This window comes from Ochotona princeps, chromosome 6, assembly GCF_030435755.1.
Source record: "Ochotona princeps isolate mOchPri1 chromosome 6, mOchPri1.hap1, whole genome shotgun sequence".
Taxonomy (NCBI): domain Eukaryota; kingdom Metazoa; phylum Chordata; class Mammalia; order Lagomorpha; family Ochotonidae; genus Ochotona; species Ochotona princeps.
The window spans coordinates 44794409-44801816 of NC_080837.1; positions in this window are offsets into that span (position 1 = coordinate 44794409).

Consider the following 7408-nt stretch of genomic DNA (forward strand, 5'->3'; position numbering starts at 1 on the left):
GGAACAACCCAAAAGGAGAGGAAATAGGAAAGAGAATATTAGAATTATGAATTAAGTTCAATTATGAACTTACTAAATCCCTTCCACTTCAACTGGGAGGGATTCTTAGATCCCAGATGTAATGAGTATTTGCTGAATACAATTTTTTTTTATATTTTATTTTTTATTAATATAATTTTATAGCAGGAAGAAACATAAAATATTAAATTATGCTTAATGTGATCAAACACCTTGAGCTTTGGATCATCTTTATCTGTTACATGGCACTCAATGAGTCAATCTGAGTTGATTCCTGATAAAAAAGATAGGAGATGTGAGCTTCAGCCTAGCTCCAAAGGTTTCATAAGTGGCAAAACTATTTGTATATGTTAATCTTGAGGTCATTTTTATCATTAATTTTTATTAGTTTTTAAGTACAAGCTTCTTCTTAACTGTCCAAGAGATAGTCTTGTCTTGCTATTTCCTGAATGATACAATCACATTTACAGTTAAATTTGAAGCTAATTATTTTTCTAACTTTCAATTCCACATCTTAAAAGAGGAGTAAAAATTCTTTACAGATTTAAAGTTCACGCACAATAATCAGTGACATTCTATTATCAAAACAATTCTATCACAATTATACAGACAGCTAGTAAGGGTTAAGGGTGTAAAAATCCTATTGGTGGCTAAAATCAGAAAAAAAAAACATATTATTTAACATTTATCAGGTGCCAGCAATGTCTTGGCACTGTTTGAAGCACTTTGGAATACAATAACTTTATCTTTCCATAGTGCTATGTGGTCACCTTTGTTAGTTCCATTTTAAATTCATCAGAGATATAGAAATGATAGGTAACTTCCTTAAGGTTACATAGCTGCAAAGTCATTGTACTAGAATTAGGACTTGTGTCTGATTCCAGGGACAGCTCTCTTCAATACAATATTCTATTATCTAATCTTATATCTGAATGATGTAAAATTCAGCCATTTATAATTTGCTGCAATTGGAAAACTTCTCAATATACAACCCTGTTTCTAATTTCCCTGCTTGGAAACGTTGATTCTTCAGTTAATTCAGGATCTTTTAAGATGAGCACTATTGAATTTGAGATTAATACAACTACACAATATTCGGTGGTATTTATGACATTATGTAGCTGGTGCCCTTCACACTTTCTCCCCAACTGTGACAACAAAAAAATTTCTCCAAAGATTATCTGTGAAAGGGTGCAAAAATCATTCCCAATTGAGAATTACTGAGTGAAGCCATGTTTTTGTTATACTCTTACGTGTACTCTAGGTTTCCTCTGTGAATTTGAGCTCCCTTCATTCACACTACTGTCCCTTATAAAGGTACATTTCTATTCTGATGCTAGCCTTTGGGTTTCCAAATTTTCCTGTGCCCTCCAGACCGTCTGCATCGTCCTTCATCTCTTTACTTTATATCCTTATTCAAGTCTCTTCTTCTCCCCACTGTTCACTCTCCTATCTGAAATTGACACTTGTGTGATGACCTCTTGTTTAACAACGTTATTCTCACCACAGTCCAGTATTCTAAAAATATTTCTGACACTTTTCCGGATGTGAGTATAAGATAATCTCTTTGGACGTCAACTCAAATTTCCTTTGGCTAAGTTCAACTCTATTTTTTCATTTCAACTTTTCTTCAGTACATAACTTGAAGAAAAAAATGCATTTTTTTCTGAGTCTCACATTTCCATTTGTAACATCCCATCATTCCTTAATGTCAAAAAGCATTAAATGCAAAATCCTTAGTGTACTCACCAAGCACATATAACCTGATTTTATTTATACCACCCACCCTCACTCTTTAGCCAAAACCAGACTGCTTGACAATTATCAAGCTGGTAAATACTTTCTGTCCACTTCCTCACGTCTTTCACAGACTGCATATCCCAACCTAGATGCCATCTCCTTCAAAGCATTCTCAGCAGTTTAATTAACATTTCTCTTCTTCCTAATGCTGCCAAAGCACACACAGAATACATCTTCCCAATGTAAGAGCTATAGAGTGCACCGTACATGTCATGCCTCTACCACATGGAGGGGTCCTAGAGTTCTTGCACTCTGTATGTATCACTCGCAAGACTGATACACAGATTGCATGGGGTGCTAATTGATATGTACCTCATGTCATACCTGTCATTCACTTTCTAGACTTGTCTTGCTATTCACAGAATCCTCCTCCGTGAATGGCCTTGAACTCTGCAAATCACAACCTACATAAAACCTACTTTTACAAAGAGCAGTTACGTATCTCAATACAAGGTCAAAAGTCACTAAAACTGGTACAAATAATTACAAAGTGGAGAATAATCAGCAAAAATTGTGGCACAGGGAAATAGCTTATTTGTTGTACTAGAAGTAAACCATACTTAGGTTACCAAGTTTAGAAAGCTATAAAAATAAACATTCAAAAATAAAATGTATGCCCATTTTTAGAGTTAAATAACTCCAAAGAGCAAAGGAAATAAATTACTATTATACTCAACTACAACTTATGTCTTGACTTTGATTTTTAACATTTCCATGATTTGATAGTTTTACTCTACAAAAAAAATATACAGCCTTTATTTACATAAATTTATTTGGTGATATGTAAGTGTCATGATGGGCTTCTCTAAGTACAACCAGACTTTCCTATAATCTCAGGAATACTTCACTGTCTCACATAATTTCTCCTAGCTCTTTGAAGTACTCTAAGATGCAGTCATTTAAGCATCCTCATCGACTCACTTTTTAAAAATTTCTAATATATTTTTTTCTTACTTCTGGATCCTCTCTAAAGTATAGTAATAGTAACGGGAACACACAGCATGAAATAATAGACTGGAACACATAGCAGGAAATATTTTATTTTCCTTGTATATATGTCAGTTATCTCCTACCTGTTATAACGCATATCAGAGATGTACATCATCAATTCTCCAGTATCTCTATTGTAGAGTTAATCTCTCCTGCATACTGGTACTTTTATATGCCCCTTTCTTTTGTCAAATGGCAAGAGTACCATAAATTTACCTAAGTGACCAGCTGAAATCTTTGCAATTTAGCAATAGATGGCCTAGGTACATCTTCCTTTGGAAATTATTAATAGTTGCTACTAAATATTCCCACTGGAACAAAAAAAATCCACGTTATTGACAGTTATAATGAGGACCATATGAGAAAAAAAGGTCCCATTCAGCCCTTGGGCAATATGGGGAATAATGCATCTCTGTGAATTCAACACAGTGGAACCTGCCACTGCAGAGAACATGTGTATATGATTACATTCCTTTGTTGAAGTGAAAAAGTGCTTTGGCTTCAGAATAGTGGAACAGTCTAGGTGCTCACTGTTTGTGGTGATGTGAAGGAAATAGTAATTTATTAGGACACAGAAAACACGTAAGGAGAACATTCTCAGTTCTCCAAACAGCTAATTCATCATATGAATTTTTAAATCTCAATTTACTGTTTCGGGAAATTATTTTTAATATTTAAGACACTAAAAATAAAGAGAATTGTTGAATATATTTGTGCATAATGCTCAACTATTGAATCTCTTAGTATTTTGTTACATTTCCTTTATTTTACCCTAAATAAAGTGGTATGATTGAAAGCATTGTTTATACAATCCCAAATCCATTTCCCAGAGCTAACTATAAACTGGGCTTCGTATTTAATATTTTTATTTTTTTTTTTTAACAACGTTTTAACCCTGGATGACACAGTAGCACAGTAAGCTAAGCTTCCACCTGCGGTACCAATGTCCCATATGGGCACTGGTTTGATCAAGACTGCTCCACTTCTGATCCCCGCTTGTTGAATATGGCCTGGGAAGGCAGCAGAGGATGACCCAAGTTGATTGGCCCCTGTACCTACGTGGGAGACCTGTTAGACATTCCTGGCTTGAGATTGACCCAACTCTAGCTGTTATGACCAGTTGAGGAGTGAATCAGGACGTGGAAGATTCTCCCTCTCTCCCTCTCTCTTTAATGAAAGTAGTGAATCATTGATTCACACCACAACATGAATAAGTTTTAGTTGCATTATGGTAAGATGGCTATATGAAACCAGACTACCCTAAGCTATACAGGTTGCATGACTATGCGATGATCTAGCAAAGGCAAGACTATTGGGAGCAAAAGAAATCAGTGATAATCAGAGTTACTAGGAACAGGAAAGAGCTCTGGGTTAAAGGTAGCACCAGAAAGCTTTTGTGGTTACAGATTTGCTCTGTGTGGAGCTGTGCTGGTGAACATGCTTATGTTTGTTATTTACATTCAGAGAAGTGAATTATGTACTTTATAAAATAAATAACAGATAATTACAAAAATGCTTGCTCTTCAAAACATTGCAAAAAGTTCAAACAGGTTCTTTATAGCAAATCTAAACTTCTAGGGCTGTGTGAAATATTTTTTGATCATTTGCAAAACACATAAAAACTGCACTAGGCCACCATTGTAAAATAGCCAGTTAAGCCACTGTCTGCAGTACCAGTATCCCGTATGGGTGCCAATTTGCAACCCAACTGCTCCACTTTCAATCCAGCTCCCTGCAAATACTCCTGAGAGAATAACAGGAAAATGGCCCAAGTGCTTGGGCTATTGCACCCACACAGCAGATTTGAAACTCCTGGCTCCTTGCAGTCACTTGGAGAGTGAACCAGACGTAAGATCTCTCTCTCTCTCTCTCTCTCTCTTTCTCTCTCTCTCTCTCTCTGCACCTTTCAGTCTCTCCCCACCTCCTGTAACTATGTCTTTAAAATAAATAAAATGATGTTTAAAAATCTAAAATCTTTGCTGAGTATCAAAATAAAAAATGAGAAATAATTATTTCCTCGTAAAATTAGATGAAAATTTTATTTTCAAGAATGCAAACTACGATGAATCATATAATGGAACATTATGCTTTATTAAATCCAGGAATTTTAAGTATTTGGAGATTGTTTATGATATCAGGAATGCATTCTCATATTTATAGCCCAGTGACCGCTGCTGGACAAGTGTGTGCCGCAGAGATCAGATGGCCTCAGCTTGTTGGCTGCTCTCAGTCTTGACCACAGCTTTGTCACCTGCACCATGATGTGGCCCTGTGCTTTCTGTGATCTCCAACCACTTATCTAACACATGTGAACTGCTGCTACATGCAGCGATCATGCTACCTGCATACTCACCATAATGTAGAAAAAGATACCAATAACCAGAATCAGGTTCATTGGGAGACCTCTGGCCACAAGCTGAGCCACATGCAGCATCCAGAGCAAGTCACAAGAGCTGTGTGGAGCCCCAACGTGCCATCTTCTCACGTATGCTGTGCATTTTGCCACAGCGAATGTACTGCTTGGATGACAAGACTTGTCTTCCTGTATTCATTGTCTCACAATAGACGAGAGAACCGTAGGCGAGTCAGTGTGCAGGGCATGCTGGTGGAAGTGGTGGAGCCAGGCTGCTCTGTATTACTAGTGAAAGACATTCCTTCTTGGCTGACTTTCAGAAGGAGGGAAAGAAATTTGTTTGCACTTATAGTCTGCTATTCTGTGGCTTTCTAACTGTGCTGTACATTGAAAAGTGGGGCCCCAACACTTCATGATTAGCTTCCTTGATCAGGATTTTGCTTAACATGTACTGTTTTTCGAAACCAATGACGGTACTGAAGCATATATTAAGTTTTTACTTTAAATTTTTGTAATAGATACCTTTCAGCCTTTTATAATTTCCTAAAGTCAAATTAGATAAACAGAAGAATACTGCAATCTATCTTGTTTCAGTATTTTTGATACTCGGTAATATTGATAATAATATAGCTGATAATAATTGTTAATAATGTATTTGATAATATTAGGTCAGTTTATTGCTGAAATATGCTGTCATACAAATGATCACCACAAAGGAAACCTTTACTTTTTAAAAATAAGCAGAGTAATTGGATTAGGTACTCCAGAAAAACTAAGACAATTAGTTTTGAGAGAACAGCAGTTACAACTTTGATAACCTCTCACCATGCAGTTATTGATTTCTAAAATATTTCTTACACTATAAAAAATGTATTTATCGGATATTAGTAAGTGTTGCTGTATGGTTGTGTTTCATCACAATGTTAAAGCCAAGAGATACAGTATTGATGAATCAACCAACTTATCATATAGAATGATACTGACAATTTTGTAAGATGAGTTATATTTAAAAGCACAGTGAATGCACATATAAATAGAATATCTGTGAATGTCATTTATATTAGATGGATCAGACATTCTGGAATTAAATCATCTTAGAGTAAATTAGGGTGACTTATAACATTGAAAGTGTTACGTTGAATTTTCAAATTATTTTTACATGCTGAATTAGTGCTTGGGTACATTCAACACAGAACAAAAAATGTTTTAATGTAAAAAAAATGTGAGGATGTAATATACTAGAGGGAATATCAATGGGGGAGGAGGGAACTTAAGGGTGGGAAAGGGAAATTCAAAAGCCTATGGAACCATATCATATAACAATAATAAAAATGATGATAATAATAAATCTAAAAGTCATAGTACATCTACTTTATGAAATACTACTCAACCATTAAATGCAACAAATGTTCCCAACTAAAGACTGTTATGCTCAGTGAAATAAGTCACTTCCAAAAGGACAAATATCATATGTTCTCTCTGATGAAAGGCAACCTTCACGCAAAATACAAAACAATTAAATATATAGATGAACAACTATATGCATGTATTTATCTAGAGGATCTGTACAATGGAGATAAGTATAACATAAAGTAGAGGTGTATTCTAGTATGCATCTCTATTTCCTCTATTTCTGAATAAAAGAGGTACCCTCAATGAAACTGTTAAATATATATTGGACACTAGAATGCTGGATTTTACACCATTACCCGTACTTACAATGTTAGGACACATTTAAATAGTAGAAAGATGGACTTTTGATTGTTGTTGAGGGGCTAAACTGTTGTTACAATATGCAGGAAAAAGTGGTGGAGTGGAAGAAGGTGGAAGGGGATAGTCTTGAGTCAGAAGAACCGTATCAAGAAAAATAATTTTTTAAAAAAAGCAAAGGCGTGGCCTAGCGGCTAAAGTCCTCGCCTTGAACACCCCGGGATCCCATATGGGCGCCGGTTCTAATCCCGGCAATTCCACTTCCCATCCAGCTCCCTGTTTGTGGCCTGGGAAAGCAGTTGAGGACGGCCCAAGGCTTTGGGACCCTGCACCCGTGTGGGAGACCTGGAAGAGGTTCCTGGTTCCCGGCATCGGATTGGCGCGCACTGGCCTGTTGCAGCTCACTTGGGGAGTGAATCATCGGATGGAAGATCTTTCTTTCTGTCTCTCCTCCTCTCTGTATATCCAGCTTTCCAATAATAATAAATCTTAAAAAAAAAAAAGCAAAAAAGATGTGAAGAAAATGTTAATGAACTT